At 41.1% G+C, this 22,331-nt stretch overlaps 1 protein-coding gene across 1 annotated transcript in view; it reads left to right on the forward strand.

The window, feature by feature from the left end:
* ARHGEF28 (Rho guanine nucleotide exchange factor 28) overlaps positions 1-22,331 on the forward strand; it is a 281,786-nt gene that overhangs the window by 72,167 nt on the left and 187,288 nt on the right.

A 22,331-nucleotide genomic window follows, 5' to 3' on the forward strand; every position in this document is an offset into this window, starting at 1 on the left:
TTCTTGTAAGCGCATATATTAGTTATTTGTTCAAACTTAGTACATCTGTAAAGTAGTTTCATAGTATTTTTACCCTGTACCCCTGTAAGACTAGAGATTTACCAACTAGAGTACAGTCTGTGTGTGTTTTTTTCTTTAGCTTTATAGCCAAAAGAGTTTTATAAAGTTATTTAGATCACCTCCTTTCTTTCAAATCCCCTTAAGTATGCTTGTGTTGTGCATTTGTAATACAGTTAGATTCATTGCCATAGTCTATATTCTCTCCCTCATAGTCCTGCTTGATTTTTAAAAAACCTCCATGTAATAAACCATATTTGTTGTGCTGTACAGGTCTGTGGGTTTCTGAAACTGCACAGTCTGGTATCCAGCACCTCAGAGCCATGCAGAACAGTTCCGCCACTCTCCAGTGTCTCTGTGCTGCCCCTTTGTAGTCAGACTCTCTCCTCATCCCCATTTCTGGCAACCACTATTCTGTTTTTCTTTCTTTTGGTTTTGCCTTTTTTGGAATGTCTTATAAATAGAGTCACACAATAGGTAGATTTTGGGTCTGGCTTCTTACAATTAGCAAAATGCATTTAAGATTTATTTATGCTTGTGTATAAATCACTAGTTTCTTTTTATGTCTCTGAGTACTTTTTATTATTAGTAGATGTTGAATTTTGTGGAATACTCCTCCTGCAGCTATTGAGATGATATGATTTTACTTCTGTAGTCTGTTATTAGGCGATTGTAGATTACATTGTGGATTACTTTACAACGTAGATTACATTGATATTTGAATATTCAACCATTATTGCCCTTGCAGTATGAACCCCACTTAATTGTGATGCTATTACCCTTTTTATGTATTGCTGGTTTTAATTGGCTAATATTTTGAGTTTTGTTTCTGTGTTCATGAGGAATACTGGTCTGTAGTCTTCTCTTGAAATGTCATTTTTTGGGTTTAGTACTAGTGTAATTCCATTTTTGTTTGAAGAACTAGATTCCATATATGTAGACTAGGAATTTTTCATATAAAATGTAAGGGGGAAAATGGTAAGTAATACTATGATACTACCCGTAGTCCACCTTTTCGACTGATGTGAAAGTGTAGATCTCTCCCTGATCCCTGTTCACCTTTTTAAAAATTTTTTAAAAATATACTTTATTGATTATGCTATTACAGTTGTCCTATCATCCCCCTTCCTCCCCCTCCACCCTGCACACCCTCTCCCACCCACATTCCCCCCCTTTAGTTCATGTCCATGTCTCATAAGTTCTTTAGCTTCTACATTTCCCATACTATTCTTGCCCTCCCCCTATTTTCTGCCTACCATCTATGTTACTTATTCTCCATACCTTTTTCCCCTCTTTCCTCCTCCCACTCCCCTGTTGCTAACCTGTTCACCTTTTCCCTATTCTTAGTGAGGTGAACTCTTTCTGCTCTGTCAGTGGATTGGTGCCTGCAGGGCTCTCCAGGGCCAGTGCAGGTGCACACCTTGCTGCTGAAGCTGTGCTAGGCTTCTCCAAGGGGCAGAGTCCAAAAGTCCCAGCAAGTCAGGGCCCAATCTGCACAGCGTTTTGCCTGCATGTTAACCAGTGGGGCGAAATAGGAAATAAATATTTGTAACAGGCACAAAGTTCAGTGAACTTTTCCCTTGAAATGATCAGCATGCTTCTATTATACAGAGAACAATAGGAAAGTCCTAATTAAACTAGCAGACTGAGGCATATTGCCACTACTTGCATTCCAGCAGACTGAGGCATATTGCACTATTTGCACTACTCACTACTTAACCTAGTTCATAAACTGCCCTTCTTTCAGTCTCTTATGGTGGAAAAATGGAAGGAAATAAGGTGTATGATAATATACACTTTGCTTGGGGATTGAAGATCATTACTTTATTGATCAATGGGGTGTACTTATTTAAATATAAACACAATGAACATTTGTTGAATGGGGTTTCTTTTTTTACTTGTGGCCTCCCAAGTAAAAATATATCTCTTTCCTCTTTTACTTGCAGGTGGCAGAAATGCAACAGCCCTAAGAAAATGAAATAAAATTACTATGTGGAAACCAAATTTTTATGAAAATGTAGTATTTGATGAGGCAGTTATTATGAAAAAATTCTATTTAAATTGAAACTTTATTTTTTTCCATTACCATTAGTCCCCTCTAACCCTCCTCACCCACAATCACCACACTGTTGTCCATGTCCACAAGGCCTTTTCCTTTTTGCTCCATCCCTCCCTATAAAGGGCTTTCTTTAAGTCAGTATGGAAACTCAGTTTCACAGAGGCCAGACTGGTGAACTCCGTTGCTTAGGCAAACTCTAGAGGGTCAACATATACTCTCACATGCACCCAGCCATTCTCCCAGGACCTCGTGGTCTTTCTTGCTTTCTTCCTAATTGCTCATTGCTTTGTGAAACTCTCCTTTGTTTTCATTCATTTTCACTCCACTCCCCTCCCCCACACCCACTCCCACTTGGCTGTGGACCTGGTATTGAGTGGAGGAGCCAGGACTAAGTGTCAAATCATAGATGCAGTAGTTGTGTGACTAACCCAACTTGACCTCTGCCTCTTGGGATGGGTGAGGGCTGGCTCAGATGAAGGGAGCAGAAGGGCGAAGGCACAGGAAGAGGAAATTGGGCTACTAGTGACTAGTGTCTTTCCTGGCCTGTTGACTTCAAGTCATATCAGATGGAAGTTTCTGGCAGAGCTATTTGAGATATGAATAGTAGTGCATGAACACCACTACTCAGAAGTTTGGGGAGAAGCAACCACGATGGCATTTTTGGAGGAGAGGGGAGGGTTTGATCTGTCTGAATGCATGATATGTTTGTAAGATGGACTTTTATAAGGTAGGAATGACCATAAAAATGTTCATGGCAAATTAAATATTTTTGGTTCTCATCTTGAAGGAATACAGAGTAAGAATATATATAGCTTTGGGGGTGATGTATCCCTTTCTCTCATATGTGGCATGATTTGTTTTGCTTCCGTCTGTGTGTGCATGCAGAAATTGAAATGGCAAATGGTTATCTTTAAAGAGAAATTATTAGTTCCTCACCAGGGCAAATGAGGGAGAGAAAGAGGCTGAACATATCCTGGATTTTAGATATAAATGAAAGAGATGAGCTGGGAGACACAGGTCGAGTCAGCCCCCCTGTGTTAACACTTTAACCTCAGGGAGGTTATTTAACCTCTGTGTGCTTGTTTCCTCTTATGTCAGTGACGGGAGTGATGGGACTTGGCCACGGAAAGTGCCTGTGCCAGTGACTGGCACACAGTTAAGTATCATCTCTGGGACCAGATAGTGAATGATCAGGGTCACTTGGTAGGAAAATAATGCATGAGGGCAGAACTTAAAGAAGAAAGTAGTTGTTATAGAATGGACTGGTAATGGGGTGGACAAGATATTGTTACAGAATGGACCGCCCTCTTCTGGGGTCCCCCTGTATTAGGTTCGCCTTGCCTGCCACCCTTAGGAATTATGGTTCTCAATGCCAGAGTTTCGTGAAAAGGAAAGGAGCTATTTATTCAAAAGTTGTACAGGTTTATAGTAATGGCAGAATGTTGCTGTTAAATACTCAAAGTCCTTAAAACACCTGCAAATACACACAGTTCTTCTGTCCCTGCTTTGCCCAGTCAGGCTAGTCAGGGGTATCGTATCTCAGGAAAAATAGAATTCCGTAGTTTGGCTAGCTCCCGGTTCTTCTCAGTAATCCGTGCTCAGCTGGCAGGCCTCCGCTGGTTCCCAGCACCATCAGCTGTGTCACCAGGCTCTCCAGTTCTTAATCTAAAACCATGCCCACTACCTCCTCATGGCCTACCAGCAAGAGAGCTTTCACCCTTCCTTCCCTGCAAGGTCTCACATTGTCCTTGTCCCTAGTCCTGCATTGTCTCTCTTGTGTTCTTCCAAACCACTAAGAGAGAGTTCCACATGTCTGCTACATTTTTCTCTCCTGCTTCCTAAGCCATGTGGTAAAGGGAACCCCAAGACCATGTGGTTCCAACCCGTATGGCTGCCGTGCCTGGGTTTTTAAATCCCAGCCAAACCTTCCTCCACAACCCCATTTCTGACTCCTCCCACAATTGGCTACACCTGCCAGCACTCCTGTATTTTTCTAGCCTTCCTGGGCTACCATAGTAAGTCTGGGCAGGCATGGCCCCTTGGCGTGGAGCAAACCGTCTCCAACCTCTCATGCAAGCGCTGTAACCAGGGGGAGCTGCCTTCCAGTTACAGCATGGGTTAAATTCACACCCGTCTCCCTGGCTCAAAGCAAGGCCACAGCTGCTCAGCATATCTATGAAGCTGGCCAACTGCTGATATGCAGAATAACTCTCAGTGGCCCTGCTCCATGGGTCCCACCTCCCAGTTCAGACTGGCCGGGGTAAGGATATCCTATATTTTTATATTTGCTGGATACCCCAAGTTCTGGACCCCATTACAAATTCCTCTTTGGGGGGGCCCTGGTGGTACCCCATTACAAAGTGGGTGTCTGGATTTTGGAGTTGAGGTACAGTAAGATGGGGCAAGAAGGACTTAAACTCTCTGGGTTGGAATCCTGCTGAGGTTTTTGCTTAACAGGTGTGAAGAGAAGTGAAGCTAGCACTGGATGTGTCCATCTTCAGGAGACATTGAACTGTGTCCCATGGTGGGTCATCTTTCATCAGAATAGCATGCCCAGGAGAGTTCAAAGGCAAAGGAGACAGTGTGTAAGTTTATTCTGAGGACATTCTTTGTGTTTTTTTAAACATCAGTATGATATCTACATCAATGCAATTTCTGGACCACATGTTTCTGTGTCTCTGTATATATTATTTATTTAGATAAACTTACTTGCAATCATGTTTACAAATCATAAGAGTACATGTGGTTAATTTTTAGAAAGAGGTACCCAGGTCAGCGTCAGCCAGTCAAGCCCAAGCACACTTGCAGTGCACCCTTGTGCCCCTCCTGGTTCTTGCCCTCCCCGAAGTGAACGCTGTACTCCTGTCATCATGAATTAGTCTCATGCAGTAAGAGGTTTGAACAGAATGCTTGTCTTTGTAACATGTTAGTATTGAGAAAACACAGCTTCAGCTTCAGCAAAACACAGAAATATTTAGCTTAGATAAAAAATATAGAGAGATGTCTGATTATGTTATCTTTACCAACAACTCCATTATCACTCATACGAAGTGAATGCTAATGCATGAGGTTGACTCATCTCTTATCACTACATGACAACATCTCTCGCATTACACAAGTCAGCTCTTAGATGCAACCTAGACTCCTGTGATTTGGGCAAAACATAAAGTAAGTAGGCCTGTGTTTGTTTCAGTTCACTTTGTTGTGGAAACACTGTTTTTCTCCTAATTGGCCCACCACAGGTTCTTAGTTACCTTCCTTGGACTTTCTCCGAGTGGGTGTTTTTCAGCATTACCCACAGTCGCATCACTGCTCCATGATGAGGGTAATTTGAAGGACAGTTTCATGGCTTGGAGAAAATGTTTGTTTCAGCTAAATAAATATGGCATAGAGGTATTAATATTGAATATTTTCTAATACTAGGAAAATATCTGAATTCTAAGGCTTTTTGAATCTTATAAAGGTCACATCGAGGGTGTAAATCTCATTGCGCAAAGATACTCTATGCTTCCTGGGCTCAGAGTTTCCACTGTAAAAAGCACACTGCCGCTGTTACCAGTGACCTGTTTATGGACTTAGAATGAAGTATATTCTTTATTTGAATAGTTGGTGAACCTAGAGCATTTATTGAGACAGAAGATCTAGAATGAATTAAAAAAAAATCCTGAAGAAATCCACAAAGCCAATGCTTAGTTAGTTCATGTTAGTAAATTAATGGGCCGTCACACTGCCATGGTCATAGTGTGTAGTGGTACTCAACTCTGTGAGCGCAGTCCTGTCGCAACACCAGCTGACACACTGTTTGCTGCGTTTGGTTCGCCCTCAGGCAGACCCCACCCCAGCCGGGGGCATTTGTTCCTCTTTCTCTCCTTCCCTGGTCTCATGGGCGTTTTTCTGGAAATCTGCCTATTTAATGGCTCAGGCAGTTGGATTACCAATCTTCTTCACTTCTCATCTTTAATCTTGTCCTCTTTGCTGGCGGTCAGTCTCCCTGCTCTCTTCCAAGTGTGGCTGCCAGTCTCTCATGCTGCCTGGGACATCTCTTTATAGAATATCAACAGGATGTTTGGGGAAGTTGGAATGGTCACAGTCACTTAGGCTGCATGCAGTATAAACACGACACCAATAAAAATGTAGAAAGTGTTTGTGTTTTTATTTATTATGGAATGTTCATTCATTCTTATTACTTTCATTTATCCACTGTAAGTTGGGGTGCCAACTACATGTCAGGTATCACCCTAGGTGTTAGACATACATGAGAAAAACAGCTCTTAGTTTTCTGGGCCTAGATGGTGTAAGAGAAAGACAAACCATAATTACAGTGAGTCTTATTTGTAAGTTTATTTTTATATCAATTGGAGCAGCAAAGAACTGTTGCTATTAGTCATGGAAATGATATGTTATGCTGAAAATAGTATTTATTAAGATGGAATTCTTCTATATATTAAGAAGGGTTTAGATCTCCTCAAGCTATGTTCAGGCATGCAGGAGAAATGTAGTTTGCCTCATTTCTTTGTCATAAAGACTGGTTCTCCTGACCCCCTGCCCACCAGGCAGCAGGAGGTGATAATGCATCCACTCTGCTATGTGTTGTCTGATGCAGTGATGGAAGCAGTTCCTTTAGATTTTGCATGCTCACTTATTTAGATAAAATACTCAGTCTCTAGATATTTGGCTTCCTCTTCTATTCATTTCCAGGGTGGCGGAGGGGGGTAGGAATTGGGTTTCTCTGGCTTCGATGGACTTGTCCAGCCTTGGGTACCCAGCTGGGATCCGCCAGTGGAGTCTGCAGCTGTGTGGTTCATGGTTTGGACTCTTTCGGCTGTCAAGGTCCAGTGGTGCTTTTGAGTTGACCTTGACTCCATCTCCTCTCAGCTTTGCCAACACTTTTCTTGGACCCCTTCATGTCTCAGTCACATCATCCCGCATATGGACTAGGTTGTCACCCCTGTAATCCCTGCTGTGGGGATGTCTTTCTTCTAGCCGGGCCTGCTGCCCCTCAACTCACCCCTGTCTGCATCCCCCTCGGGGGTGCACAGGAACTTCCTGTCCCATCCATACCACACCAGAACTCAGATTAGCTGGGGACAGCTAAATGCTGTGCCTCCCTCTGTCTGGCCACTTCACATGGCTGTGTTTACTCTGGTCTAAGCTGATGGAAGAACAGCCTCCTCAAATGACAGTGGGTCAAATGCCACTTGTTCTCGGAGTGCCCGTAACTACTTATCTGACACCCTTTTCCATTACGGGGGCCAAAACCCAGAGAAGGGGGATCAGGGCATTTTAGCTGACCCCCTCAAGGTTTGAAGAATCTTTGGGTGAATTTAAAAGGCCTTTGCTGGTTAAATATAGCAGCTTTGTACAAAATGTGCTGATTCTCAAATTTCCTTGTAGCAAATTCAAACTCATACTATACTAATCATTAGTTTTAAATAGGAGATTAGAGCATTTCGTCACTTAAATTCTCTATAAGGTCTTTGTTTTTGAGAACCTAGAGAGCAGGAAACTGTTGAATCTGGAATTTTTTTTCTTTCTCTTTTTTCTTTTCCCCTCTGGCTGTGAAGGGCAAGGGAAGCCACGGAGGCTGTTCTCCCCAGTGGGTGGTGTGTGAGAGAAGATGGGGCAGGAAGATGAGGCACATCCCTTTGCCTTGGCGTCCGTGGCCCCTCCCTCTAGTCTGAATTTCTGCTTCTGGGCTTTGTGGACGCCCACTGGTCAGACTTTCTTCTCACTTCGTCATCTTCAGGCATTGCTTTTCCCAGCTCATCCTGTAGAAACTAGAAAACTAGCTGATGAAATCTCTGAGATGTGAAGGAAAAGCAGTGGATCCTGTTGCATGGGTGCAGAGGGAAGCATGGAAAGCGTCTGTAGTACCAGCCATCTGGTCTGTAGGTCAGTGACTTCAGGTGTTTTTCCCTCTAGAAGCCTCTGCCTCTGCTTGCGTGCTGCGGGGCCTTTGCCTACAGGGAGCCTGAGTCTGGCATATCAGGCCCGTTGCTTTTGATTTAAAATTGCCCTACTTAAATTATTTATTTATTTTTTAATTGAAGGGTATCTTTTTTGTTTAAACCCTGGAGTTGTTAATTGTCAGCCCTGTGCCTTTTGCCTAGAAACTGCTGGGGTATCTTGCTCTCATCTGATGGTGCTCCCTTTGTCCACGATACCCTTGGCGTAAAGGGCTTAGCAGCAGTTCCGACATGAGCCTGGTGCAGGTCTCACTCTGACCTGGAAAATTCTCTGCAGACCTTGGTACACAATGTCGAATGATCATATCCGGGAGCTGGCCAATTATGGCCTGTTGCTGCTGGTCACTGCTTGTTGAAAAATAATTAAGTACTAGCACACAAATATATCTGACATATATGGGCTTAGGGATCGAAAAGCTTGTTTCTATGGTAAACTGTTCAATAGACTAAGCAAAAAGATTCATTGTGAACATGTAAGAAAAGCTTTTCAGGAGGAAGGGAGAAAGAGATAACAAATATTCTCAAACATCCCCTAAATACCAGACACTGTGCTGGCTTAAAAAATTTTTTTAATTCCCATGAATTACTCAGTTCCTCAGCATTTTCCCCTAAAGGTCAGAGATTATGAGTATGCCCAAGGCTGCACAGCCATTTAACAGACACCCGGGGACCCTCAGACTGGGAGAACTCCACAAGTGTGTGGGTGGGTGGGGCAGCGCCGCCCAGCTCTCCTCACCTGCAGCTGCAGCCAGTTTCCACATCACCATTTCGCCTCTCATTTCACCAAGCATTTTTCTTTTAAAGATATGGAGAAATCTTCTTTTTAAAAAAAGATTTTATTTATTTATTTTTAGAGAGAGGGGAAGGGAGGGAGAAAGGAGGAGAAACATCAGTGTGTGGTTGCCTCTCGTGAGCTCCCTGCTGGGGACCTGGCCCGCAACCCGGGCATGTGCCCTGACTGGGAATCCAACCTGAGACTCTTTTGTTCGCAGGACAGTGCTCAATCCAGTGAACTATATCAGCCAAGGCTCACCAGGTATTTTTCAAAATAGATAATGCTTTGAACATTTTTAGGAAGACTCAGTTTGCTTTGAGTAGGACATGGAAATAATGGGTGTAAATTTTTTCATTTTCATTTGTTGTTGGACATCTGGGTGCTGATTTAAACCCAACAGTGCTGCTCCGCATGTGAGTTCAATGTCCAGAAAAGCCCTGATGAGAAACAGTCAGACACATGGTTATTTATTTTCTGATAAATCCTTATTAATTCAGAATTTCACAGGCAATGAAGACAAAGAAGATGAGTGTGAGTGTGTGTATGTGTGCGAATAAAAACAAGGCTAACCAAGTTTTAAAGTAGTCATTCTTTGGTGATCTTGTTTAATGAACAGATTAGGGTAATCTCTCTCTCTCTCTTTTTGATATAGACAGTCCTTTTAAGACTTTAAAATAATTTAATCTCATAATTAGCCTAATCATTCCCTTTTAAGGACATTGGTATGCCAGTCACCCTTTCTGATATAGTATAAAAATATATTTCCATGTTTTAAGAAAAGTTTACATTTTAGAGTGTCTGAGAATGAAGTTAATGTAAATGTCCATTAATTATTCCCTCACCTGTCCGAGGCCAGTTTCGTCTCTCCTTCAAACTCAAGAAAAATGAGTGCCACTCTCTTCCTTCGGAGAGAAAGAATGCTGCTTAGGAACCGTATTTCTTACTTTATAAAAGCCAGTTTTCATATCTCTGATATAATTATACCCTTTTAAGCTCATGATGAGAATCAGTTAAGGCTTAGTTGTATGCTCTTCTAAGTGAAAAAAGAAAAAAAAAAAACCAAACCAAAAACAAGTTCCCTCATTAAGCTCAAGGGAAACGTTCTTGTCCCCAAATCCGTTTAGGAGGATAAGCCGTTCTAAATCCCCTCCTCCACCTCTCAGAAGCACTTTCCTAATATCACAGAGGTGTGGAGAGAATTTTAAGCCCTAAATTGAGCAAAGAAATTGGCCTGGCGACTGCTGAGTCATGCATTAATTGGTCTAGAAATGGTTCTAGCATGAGCTTTAGGGAAACTAAAAGTGCTCAACTACAGCCAGAGCCCTGGCTCTCTCGAGTGGATTCCAGAGTTTGCATTTGGGCACTGCCTTCCTGAGAGTGTTAGTCTGGAAAACATAACCTCTGTCCCACTCCCTTTTGAGTGTCTTCTCTTTAGCCCTGCGTTGAATCCCTTGGTTGGTGTCAGGTGGCCCACAAAGGTGCCTGTGGCAGGGTCTGTGGGGGCATTAAATTAGGATGGGTCAGAACCTTATTTAATCCACTCACCCCTACTAAAAATTCTCATTCTGTTTCACATTCCTTCAGAATTTTGTGTCAACCAGGTGATGATGATGTAATCCTTAAAGAAATCACCTTTTTGAAACATATATATATTTTGGGAAAAGAATTATACAGAACAGAACACATTCTGGACATGAATAGACTTTTAGTTGCAAAGGGTATTTTTTAAAAAATATTTTATTTATTTATTTTTAGAGAGGGAAGGGAGGGAGAGAGAGAGAGAGAGAGAGAGAGAGAGAGAGAGACATCAATGTGTGGTTGCTGCGGGTTATGGCCTGCAACCCAGGCATGTACCCTGGCCGGGAATCGAACCTGCGACACTTTGGTTCGCAGCCCGTGCTCAATCCACTGAGCTACGCCAGCCAGGGCTCCAAAGGGTATTTTTTAAAGGCAAGTTTATTAAGATATGGAGTGCACATATTAAAATTTACCTTTTTAAGGGTACTTTTCTGAGTTCTGACCAATGCATAGATAGTCCTGTAACCAACACCACAGTCCAGATAGGGTAACATTGGGCAACATTGCCATTGCCCCCAAATTCCCTGTGTGGCCTCTTCTTGTAGCCAGTGCCTCCCCTAGCCCTAGTGTTTAACAACTACTGATCTGTTCTCCTTTTTATAGTTTTACCTTTTCAGAATGTCATATAAGTGGAATCATATATTATGTAGCCATTCGAGTCTGGTTTTTCCCATTCAACATAATGCATTTGAGATTCATGCCTTGGTTGCATGTCTCAGTAGTTCATCCCTTTGTATTGCTGAGTAGTATTCCATTGTGGGAGGTCCCATAGTGCATTTATTCATCCACTGAAGGATATTTTAGGTGTTCCCAATTTTCAGTGATTATGAATAGACTGGCTATAACCATTGGTACATAGGTTTTATATGAATACAGAGTAGGTCAAAAGTACATTTACAGTTGTTCATATAGAAAATAATATGATAATTAACATATAATATGAGAATACACTCTGTGTTTCACATACTTACAACTGTGAACCTACTTTGCCTCACCTTGTATAAGTTCACACAGTACCTAGATAAATCCCTAGGGTTGGGATTGCTGGGTGATATGGTAAGTGTATGTGTATCTAAGGGTGATTGTTAAATTTATTTTAAATTTTATTATTTTTTAATAATGAACAAAAATGGTTGATATTAATGTATTGCTTTCTGGCCTGTTTTTCACTTCACAAATATTTTTATCATTAAATATTATTTATCATAGCTTTTAAGAACTTCATAATATCCAAGAAGGAAATTTGATGATAGGAGTATCATGAATCATGCCAGACTAATGCAGGAGATCTTTTGGTACAAGGGAACATAGAATTCCTCAGTTGTAGCTGTTTGCACACACCTAGTCATATTTGCAAAGTCCCGTATTATGTGAGTTTATTCAGGAACAGTCAGAGCTGATATGGCAGATCACCTCTGTATGACTATGCCTTTTAGGTTTAAGGCTTATGGATAGGAATAGAATTTCGGTCTACTACACATAATTATCATTTTCCCTTATATAAACTCAATAACTATCAACAATCTTTTAAATGGCAACTGTAAGAATATTATTGCTTTTCACTTTTGTAAAAGAATTTGCACTATTTTTCTTAAGTGAAATTAAAGTTAGAGATTGCCATGTATTAAATAAGTAGCTAGTAACTTAAGATCTTTTTCTTTTTTTTATATACTGCCTGCATTACTGATTCAAGTGAGGTCTCTGTACTGAGATAGTGAGTTTGCTATTTTTGTTGATATTTAGGAAAACTAGGGATGTTCTGAGGGGGAGGAGTACATTCATTCACGTGCCTGACTTGTAAAGCCCCAGGCCCGCAGGTGTAATTTCCTGCTTCTCTGAAGAACAGACTAACAGCGTTTGGCTGAGTAACGAAGAAGACGAGCAGAGAGAGATCTGAGAGCATCCTCAGCTTGGCTGTCTGGCAACGCCTTTCTTTACCTAAGCATCAGCCCTTTCTTCTACCAGGCCTCAACCTCAAGATACGAATTTCTTAAGAAAGCATTAACAATAAAATGACTCCTGGGATCAATTACTAGAATGCCTCTAGCAGTCCAAGGGACTGACTTGGGCAATGTGAGCTGCTGCCTCCCTTGGACTGAGCCTGTTTACAAAGGCCCAATTCTTCAAAGTTTAAGCCTGGGAGGTAGGGTGTATGTGTGCACCTCCCGACAGAGCAAAAAAGTCACCATCAGCCCAGAATGGAGGAGCCCAGTGTTCAGTCTTGAGAATGAAAAGAAGTTCTTTGGGATGTCTGGGCTCTGAACTTGTCTGCTAGGTATGGCTAGCCAACCCCTGAACACAATGCAAAGTATGTAGATACTAGTTTGTCATCCTGCTTATGGACATGCCTAAAATCCAGAGGTAGCAGTAACAAAAAATAATTTCTTTAAAAAGAGTTGATTTGGAGCTTGGTTTTGTTTCATTTCAGTGAGGGAAACATTTAAAAAGAATCTAGTATATACTCTTGAGTTAATTGGGAAGGAGTCTTAATGTTCCCATTAGGGCTGGCTCACAAATAGGCAAATTAGTTTGGTGCAGGAGTGCATCAACACGGTATGTGATCAATTTACTAAGCACAGTGTAAGTTGCTAGGAATAAGGCCAGCCAGAATTCTGTGCTAAGCAGTATTTCAAGGCGGCTTTGTACTCAGGCAACTTATCTAATTCCTAAGGAAATAAGAGAACAACATGTTTTATTTAATTTGTATTTGGGTACCTTTTAAGCAAACTAGGCATTTTTAAGTACTTAATGTTGTCACTAGCCTTTGAAAGCTCTCCTGTATTCCTGCTGCTCAACTGTAGTTTCCCCCTGGTTTTGAGTGATGTTAATCTAAACACATTAAATTTCAGTCTTGTTCTTGCTGCAGAGATGGAAAGCTGGGTCTGAAAAGAATAGCAGAGCTCTAGTACAGGAAGGTCAATGTTTGCACTCAAAGGAGAAAGTATGTAAACCAGTCTTGTAGTGGTTTTTAGAATTGTTCTGAATAACATTGGCATTTAGAGACTGGAAATATTTAAAAATGTATTGCTTAAAATTTTTTCTTTGCAAACATTTTTCTTTATTATATGCTATGTTAGTTGTTCTCTTGTCATCATCACTACACAGCATTTTGGTATCCATGTGAATTGGTTGCCAAAATAATTGGAACAATTATTGGAGCAAGAGAAATTCGGATTATACATCAGGAAGAACTTCCTGAAAAGCCAGGGCTGTGGGAATACTAAGAAGATGGGGAACTAGCCTGTTGGAGACATATAAAGAGAACATTTTACAGTGATCTTTGGGGGAAAGTTTGCTGTGTCTTTGCTCAGCATTAGGGGGAGGGCATGAAATGATCTTTGTGAACATGCCTACTTTGTGCTTTTGTGATTCTCCTAAATATAAGCAAAGGGGGAAAGCCCTGTGTGTCCAGTGGGAGTCCGAACCATTTTCATCGTGGTCTTGTGTGTCAGAATTCCCTCTGACAACAGGAACAGAGTGTCACCTGCTCTCGTTAAGTACTCCTATTGGTGGAGAGAAACCTCTTTACCCGCTAAGGAAGAGCATCCATATTTGGGTAGTTTTATTTATTACAAATAATTTTGGGTGAATTGTTGTCTAAAATCTAAAACCTTTTCCTGATAATTCTCTTTATTGGTTCAAGTTTTGCCCCCAAGACATTGTGTAAGAATTCTGCTCTTTCTTGTACACAATCCTTCAAAAGTTGGAGAACAGCTTTCATGGTGCCTTATTAAGTGTTCTTTTTCAACAGTCTTTTTCAACTGTCTTTCTTCACATAATGTGGGAGCTGTCATCAACCTGGTTGGTGACCCTCACCATCCAGTTAAAATGTGTTGAAGACCCTGGCCAGTTATGTTCAATGCAAAGGACAGTAGAGCTGTTCCCTTGTTCTGGACAGTGCCCTACAGTCTCAGGTTGGCCTTAGCTTGTTTTGGACAAATGTGTTGTATTGTCAACCAAGGTTACTGCCATTTGGATCTCTAGATCCTTTCCACATCAGTGGTGTTTATTTGGTCCCCTTCCATCCTCTGTTGAGCTGCTGAGTTTTCTTTAACTACAATAGTTTCATTGATATTTGGGAAGTTCATCTTGTTAGTGTTGGCCCTGTTCTTTTCTTGATTTGCCATAACTGACCCTCCCAATGTTGCTCCTGCCATTTATAAATTTGATAAGGACGCCTATTGAAACCATTAGTAAACATGTACAACAGAAGAGTCCAACTATTTTAAAGAAAGGCTTCTCATTCTTTTTTTTAAATTGATTTTAGAGGGGAGAAGGATGGGAGGTGGGGGTGGGGGTGCGTGGAGAGAGAGAGAAAGAGAGAGAGGGGAAGAAAACATTGATTTGTTATTCCACTTATTTATGCATTCATTGGTTGCATCTTGGATGTGCCCTGACTGGAGATTGAACCCACAACCTTGGTGTATAGGGACAACACTCTAACCAACTGACTACTTGGCCAGGGCAGCTTCTCATTCCTAAAACAATTACTTCTTTGTTTTATTCCCAAATAGTAAAGACATGATTGGAATCGTGGCTTCCCTTTGTGGTACCTTTATGGTTCTTGGATTAACTTGTTAGCTTTGCAAGTCTGAATGATAGCTTGCTGGACAGAGTAAACTTGGATGTAGGTCCTTGTCTTTCATGACTTGGAATACTTCTTTCCAGCCCCTTCTTGCCTGTAAGGTTTCTTTTGAGAAATCAGCAGATAGTCTTATGGGAACTCCTTTGCAGGTAACTTATCTCCTTTTCTCTTGCTGCTTTTAAGATTCTCTCCTTACCTTTAATCTTGGATAATATAATTATGATGTGTATGTTCCATGTGTGTGTTTGGTGTGTTCCTTCTTGGGTCCAATTTCTTTGGGACTCTCTGAGCTTCTTGGACTCCCTGGAAGTCTATTTCCTTTGCCAGATTGGGGAAGTTTTCCTTCATTATGTTTTCAAATAAGTTTTCAATTTCTTGCTCTTCCTCTTCTCCTTCTGGTACCCCTATGATTCAAATGTCAGAACGTTTAAAATTGTCTCTGAGGGTCCTAAGCCTCTCTTCATTTTTTTGAAGCATTTTCAAACAATGTTTTTTTGAAACATTTTCATGTTTCTTCATTGTGTTCCGGTTCAATGTTTATTTCTTCCTTCTTTTCCAAATCGTTGATTTGAGTCCCAATTTCCTTCCCTTCACTGTTGGTTCCCTGTATATTTTTCTTTATTTCAATTTGCATAACCTTCATGCCTTCCTCTATTTTGCATCCGTACTTGATCAATTCTGTGAGCACCCCGATTACCAGTGTTTTGAACTCTGCATCTGATAGGTTGGCTATTTCCTCACCCTTAGTTCTTTTTCTGGAGTTTTGATCTATTATTTCATTTGGGCCATATTTCTTTGTCTTGGCGTACATGTTGCATAGTAAGTGGAAGAGCTTTAGGTATTCACCAGGGCAGAGCAACCCACATCACTGCGTTGTGATGCTGTATGTGGGGGAGGGGTCTGAGAAGGAACAATGCTGCTTGCTTGGCTCTTGGCTGGCATTCAGTCACTTCCTCCACTACCCACGAGCAAATTGGGCTCTTCTGGTGCTGATTCCCAGGTGAGTGGGTCTGTGTACATTCTAGGACCCTGTGGGTCTCTCCAGTGAACTATCCTGTGAGGCTGGGAGTTTCTCCCACCACAGCAATACCCATAGGTTTTTATAGCTAGAGGTTTTGAGACTTCATTTCCCCATGCCAGAGCCCTGGGTTGTGCAGTCTGTCTTGCTCTCCAGTTGTTCATCCCAGCTTATCTGCATGCGAATGTGGGACCACCTGGTTGGCCAACCATGGCCTCGCCCCTGGTCTGCCGCCTTGCACATGTCTGCTCCACCCCGGCTGTCTGTCTCCACCCCTCATACTGGTCTGGATGAATGTTTCTTCTTTAACTCGTTGGTTGTTGGACATCCATATGGTTTGATTTTCTGGCAGTTCTGGTGGTTTTTTGTTTTTAAATTTGTTGATGTCTTTCTTTTGGTTGTTTGAGGAAGCAAAACATATATACCTACGCCTGCGTCTTGGCTGGAAATAGCTTTGCAAGTCTGAAAATTTGATTTTTTTTCAAGTCAGATATGATATATAAATCTATTACTGAAAATTACTTTTAAAGAAGTTTTCAAATTATAAAGTATTAGAAATACAAAAAATAGTGCAGAAAATAATACAACAAAACTCTTTTTAAACTTATCACAGAGTTAAGAAAAATGGAACGTTTAATAGTTTTTCCTCTTGTTCAGAACACTAAAGAATATTCTCAGACACAGAGGGCTGATATACACCCTGCACTGGACACGTGGCGCCCAGTGCCCTGGCCAAGGAGAAGGTTCCCGTTGGAGAGCCCTAATGAGGGCTGAGAAACTGAGCTGTCAAGTGACCCTGGGTTGACTGTGTTCTGAAAATCATTTGTTTCCTGTGGCTGCTCTTTCCCCCTTTCATCTTGTGTTCCAAAAAAGCAGTTTTGATGCAGGGTGTTTCACCAAAGGTTTGTAAACTGGGCTTTAAAATCTGAGTCTTACAGCTCAAAGGAAACAGATAATAAAGATGAACAGAAAATTAGGAAATGGTAGAAAGCCCTGGGCATCATGAAGGGCCTTGTAAATATCTCTGGAACCTGGAAATCTTGACTCACAATTAGGTATAGATAGCTAGAGACACGTCTTGGTGTCAAGGGATTTGAAGGGCCTATGGGGATTGCCAGGGTGCATAACTGCATAAATAGGTGTTATATTTGAACCCTACCTCAAAGGATATTGTTGTGGGATTAAATGAGTTAATATCTTGAAAGCAGTTAGAACTGGGCTTGGCTCATTGGTAAATGGTGACAGTAGTATTGCCTACGCTCTAATGATGCAGGTGTCCCGTGGGACATAAGGGAGATTGTTGCAAATGCTGCTTTCGGGAGCTGCAGCTTCCACTGCAGGTCTCTGCTGTCAAACTGCCTGAAATGTGCAGATGAGTTCGTTGTGTCTTCTTGTCTCGGGGACAACACTGTGAATAAGGGTAGAAAATCCTCAGTCTAGCTTTTCTATTTCCAAAAATCACTTAGATTGTAATTCTTTAATTTGTATTCTTCATTATTGTAACCCTTTATTTCAATGCACAGTCAAAATGTATTAAATTTCTCATGTATTTAGTCATCGACCACATTTAGGTATACTTTTTGATATTATGGCAGCAAATACTTTCCTTTCCTCAATAGGTGTCTAAATTATAATAAGTAGCTAATTTCACCAAAATCCTGTGGACTATATTTTTAATTAGAGAGAGTGGAACTTCACATGTTGGGGCTTAGTTTTTGCGGGCCTGCCAATAGCTGTGCCCCACACTAAGAGCTATTTTGATCTTGAAATAGTAGCAAGCAGTACACAGACCTGAACTCAAATCCTAGTCGTGACCTTCTAACATGTACTGAGTCCCACTTTCTTAATTTACAAACGGGGATTATAAAACTCACCTTGCACTGTTATCGTGAGGATTAAAGGTGTTACCTAACAGTGTTGTACAGTGGTATTAAATGAAAAGTAGCTTTTAAAAAATCACTACTATAATCCTGGATAAAAATCAGTTTTACCAAGGTCTAAAGTTTAAATGAGAGCATTAGTACATATTATTACATATGCATTATTTATAGTTTATGGCTATTTAAGGTTTCTAAAACATAAACTTACAGCTTATAATTCTGTTTATAAGTTTATAACATAAAATTTAATGAAATCTACCTAATTTTCCCTTAAATACAGAGTTATTAAAACAGTAAAGTGCCCAGGTAGAGGTGTTGTATGTTCTCACAGAACAGGAGTTAGAATAAAAATGCTTCTCACCCGGTCAACAAGGCGTGTGAGCAAGGCTGGGAGGGAGGGTGGTCCCTGGGTGCAGCCTGAGATCAATACACGTTAAAACTGTCTGCTCTGAAGAGGAATTTCTTTAAAGATTGATATCTTTGGTGGTTTAAAACTTTAGTGTTGAAAAAGAAAAAGTTCTTTAGGTTAAAAATTACCCACCTGTGTTGAATCTTTTGGTCTTTTTACTTAATTTGTATTGTGTCTTGAATCAGATAGTTGATGACCAGCCTCTTGAATGTGTTTGGGACAGTTTGAGTCATTGAACTGGATTATTTTTATTGTAATGATCAGGTGAAATTTTTTAAATTTTCCTCTTTCTCTGCCTTTAAGCTTCAACACAAAACAAAACACCTCAAATCTTCTATCCAGAAGTGAGGAAGGCTCTTGATGTTCCCTGTGATAAGAAAATCCACTTTTAGAAACTGCATGCTCCATGTGTTCAGAATTTAGCATATTGGGTTTCAGTGGGAATGCTTTAATTTCTGTAATTACTGGCAACATGTTTGCATTGACTTGGGGGAGTTACACGTGCCGTCAAAAGGTTTTGGAGATATGTAGTTTGGAAGGGGGTATAACTAGTTAAAAACAAAATATGAGCCTGTGTCTATCCTGTTAGGAATGAGGTAACTTCAGGGATTACTGTAATTTAAGGATTTCTTCAGTTGGATGTCTTTAAAAACACAGATTATTGTAAGTCTTGGGCATGCTTTTGCTTGGCTATAAAAGAATTTTTTCATAGAGAATGGGTCTTGTGTAATATTTGTGTTCTGTTGGGTTAAGGAAATAGGACACTGGCACAGTTAGCAGAGCAGCTGGCGGTTTGTGTGTTGTCGTTTGCTCCAGAAGACCCAAGGCTACCTTGTGGCTAGCAAGTGCCTCTGAGCATTGTTGATTCTGAGGGATGGGGTAGATATGGAGTGAGAATTGAGGTGCCTCTGACCAGTAAATTATAAAAGTCATGTATACAGGTGGAAATCTTCCAGGACCTATTATTTGGGCTGTACTTTTGGGTGGTCTCAGGAGGCCCAGGGTAAGTGGTGTAATTTAGTGTATGGTGTCAAAAATATCTTTTATCATTAGGAATGACATTTAAAATAGTGCAGTTTTTCTTTACTATATAGATAATTCTTTATTGATGGAGCTATTCTCTCCCAGCTTCTTTCTTTTCTGAATTAAGGGACACTTGTAGGGGTGTGGCTTCTGGCACTATGCTTGGGGTAAAACTGTGCAGAGTGAGTGTGTGTGTGTATGTGAGAGAGAGAGAGAGAGAGAGACAGGGACAGACAGACAGACAGAGAGCCAGGCAGCAGCGTACAGGAATGCACAAGCGCACCGCACCATCATTTTCAACGCAATCCATCAACTCTTGGCCATGTTCTCATGTTTTTTCTTTTTCCTTTTTTTGAAGTGTAGAATTATTCAATTTTGATTAAACTAAATTTGAGATTTAGTGACATTTTTAGACCCTGGCTAGGTGGCTCATTTTGTTAGGTCATTGTCCTGATACTCCAAGGTTGTGAGTCCTATCCCCAGTCAGGGCACATTCAAGAAGCAACCAATGAATGCGTAAATGAGTGAAACAACAAATTGATGTCTCTCTGTCTCTGTCTCTGTCTCTGTCTCTGTCTCTGTGTCTCTCCCTCTTTCTCTCTGTTTCCCTTCCCCTTTCTGTCTCTTCAATCAGTAAATAAAAACTTAAAAAAATTGAATAGTGACATTTTTAGCTCTTAGATGTTTTCTGGACTCACTTGTTATGCCTGAGCCTATGGCAGAGATTGAGCCAGTAACCAAACCTTTCCTGCCTTCTGTTGGGCGCAGTTATGAAATGTTTCCCAGTTACTCTTTGTAGGTGAGCTCTTGCCAACAGAATGGGTGCAGAAGAGACAGGTACCATGCTTGGTCCTGGACAGCTATGAATGTCCATATTCTTTTCTCCTTTTGGAGGGAATAGAGCAGGATAACTTGGTACCCAAGTGTTGCAGGTGGGAGAGCTACACGGTGGCCAGAACCTTGGCTTCTGGAAGGCTACTTGGAGTAGAGTCACCCAAACATCAATAAGTGCGTTGGGGTTATTACATGGGTAGAAAGTGAGCTTTTGTTGTGTTACACCAACGAGCTTTCGGCGTTCTCTGTTACAGCAGCTAGGTTACCTTCCTACGTCCCCTCACTGCTGCTCAGTTAAGGCTCTGGAGCCGCTCCCTTCACATCATACCCATGTCTGGGCCTGGGGACACAGCCCTCACTGGTTGTTTCCAACAGATCTGCTGTGTTCTCCGCTGACCTGTCATTCTGTGTGTTCATCTCATTCACTCCATTCTCATTTCTTTCTCTTCTCTTAGGTTATACACCTGAAACTAATATAATATCGTATGCCAACTGTAATTGAAAAATTAAAAAATTAAAAAAAATTAAGATAGCTCCCTGGGCACTTGGCATCCTTTTAAATTCTTTGTACAGTGCTCATCATCATCTGATATTTTCTTGTTTATTGTGTCTTCCTAGCAGAAGACTCTAGACGTGAGCATCGGGATTTGCTCATTTCGCTGCTGCATCTGTTATTCTCAGAACACTGTGTAGAATAAGGACTTAATAAATCTTTGATAAATAAATGTAAAAGTATGTTTTATTCTGAATTAAGAAAAACATGGTATATGAATGATCATAGTGGAAACACACAAACAGTAGGAAGCAATTTTTTTTGTTTGGTTTACAAAATATTCTTTCCTTTTAATTTAACTTTTTGAGTCCTTTCTGTGCATAAGATGCTGTCAAGGTCCTATGGGACCTGGAGTCTGCCGGCTATTGAGGGACATTTGGGATGAAATGATTCATTAACACCTTGATTACCGGAAAGAGAGGTAGTTTACAAATGAAAAATGAAGAATTGCTAACACTTAGTGAACTCTTACCTCATGCCAGCCACAGGTATTTTTACCTCATTTGACCCTCACTGAAATCTAAAGGAAGGGCATCACTGTTAACCCCACTTTACAGATGAGGGAAGGAAATTAAGGCACAGAGAAATTAAGGCCCTTGTTTAAAGCTGAATAGCAATGCGTGGTGGAGGCAGGGTGGGGATCCAGCTGTCTGTCTCCACACCACAGCCTGTGCACCTCACCACTGAGCTCACCTGCCCTCAGTAAATGACCTGGTAAAAATAAGGATGGAAGGAAATTCAATTAGTGAATAAGTAAAAATGGAGGTTCTTATTTTGGGCAGAGGGAAAAGAGAGACTATAAGGTAGGATGAGCTAAATACTACAAGACAGGTTGAGATAAAGTCACCTGGAGTTCAGAGTGGGTATCATGGAGGCCAGTCTGGAAGAGATGGCCTTAAGGAGTATATGGAATTGGGTTGGACAAAAGGGATGGGGCAGAGTGTTCACTGATGAGGGGAAGGTGTAAAATCCTGAGGGCTTCACTTAAGGGTCTTCAGAAAGACAGAGGAGCAGGATATACTTCTAGCCAAGTTGCTACTAGCACTTGTGCACACAGAGGAATGAGGGTTATTGTGTGTCCTTGCAAAGTACTGAGCGGTGCAGACAGGGTGGTGGTTTAGTACAGAGCACCGGTGCCTGTTCTCAGTGCTCGCATGGCCTATTGCTTACCCCGCTTCCTGTTCCAGAAAAATCAGATGTACAACTGAGATAGCTGAAGACACTGAAGAAGTGAGCCCTCCATTGATCCTCTGAACAGATGGTGGTAGCATCCAGGTCCAGAAGAAGGGGGTAACTGATATTATCATTACAAACTCTGTTATGGTACACTATCTTCCAGGTAGAAATTCCTCTAGTTTTTTTTTTGTTTGTTTAAGTTATTGTTTCTGTTGTTTGGAGGGAAGAATATTTTTGAGCCAGACAGGGTTTTTACTAATAAAATGTCAAGTCTTTTTAATGGGTGTATAGTATTCACCCATTTACTTTCTTTATTGCTGGCTCCCGGAGGATTTGAGGAATCATTGTAGCTTTGGTTAGATAATTAAACCCTCTGCTGTGGCTGGTGTGGCTCAGTGGATTGAGCGCTGGCCTGCGA

Source organism: Phyllostomus discolor, chromosome 3 (assembly GCF_004126475.2).
Source record: "Phyllostomus discolor isolate MPI-MPIP mPhyDis1 chromosome 3, mPhyDis1.pri.v3, whole genome shotgun sequence".
NCBI classification, from domain to species: Eukaryota; Metazoa; Chordata; class Mammalia; order Chiroptera; family Phyllostomidae; genus Phyllostomus; species Phyllostomus discolor.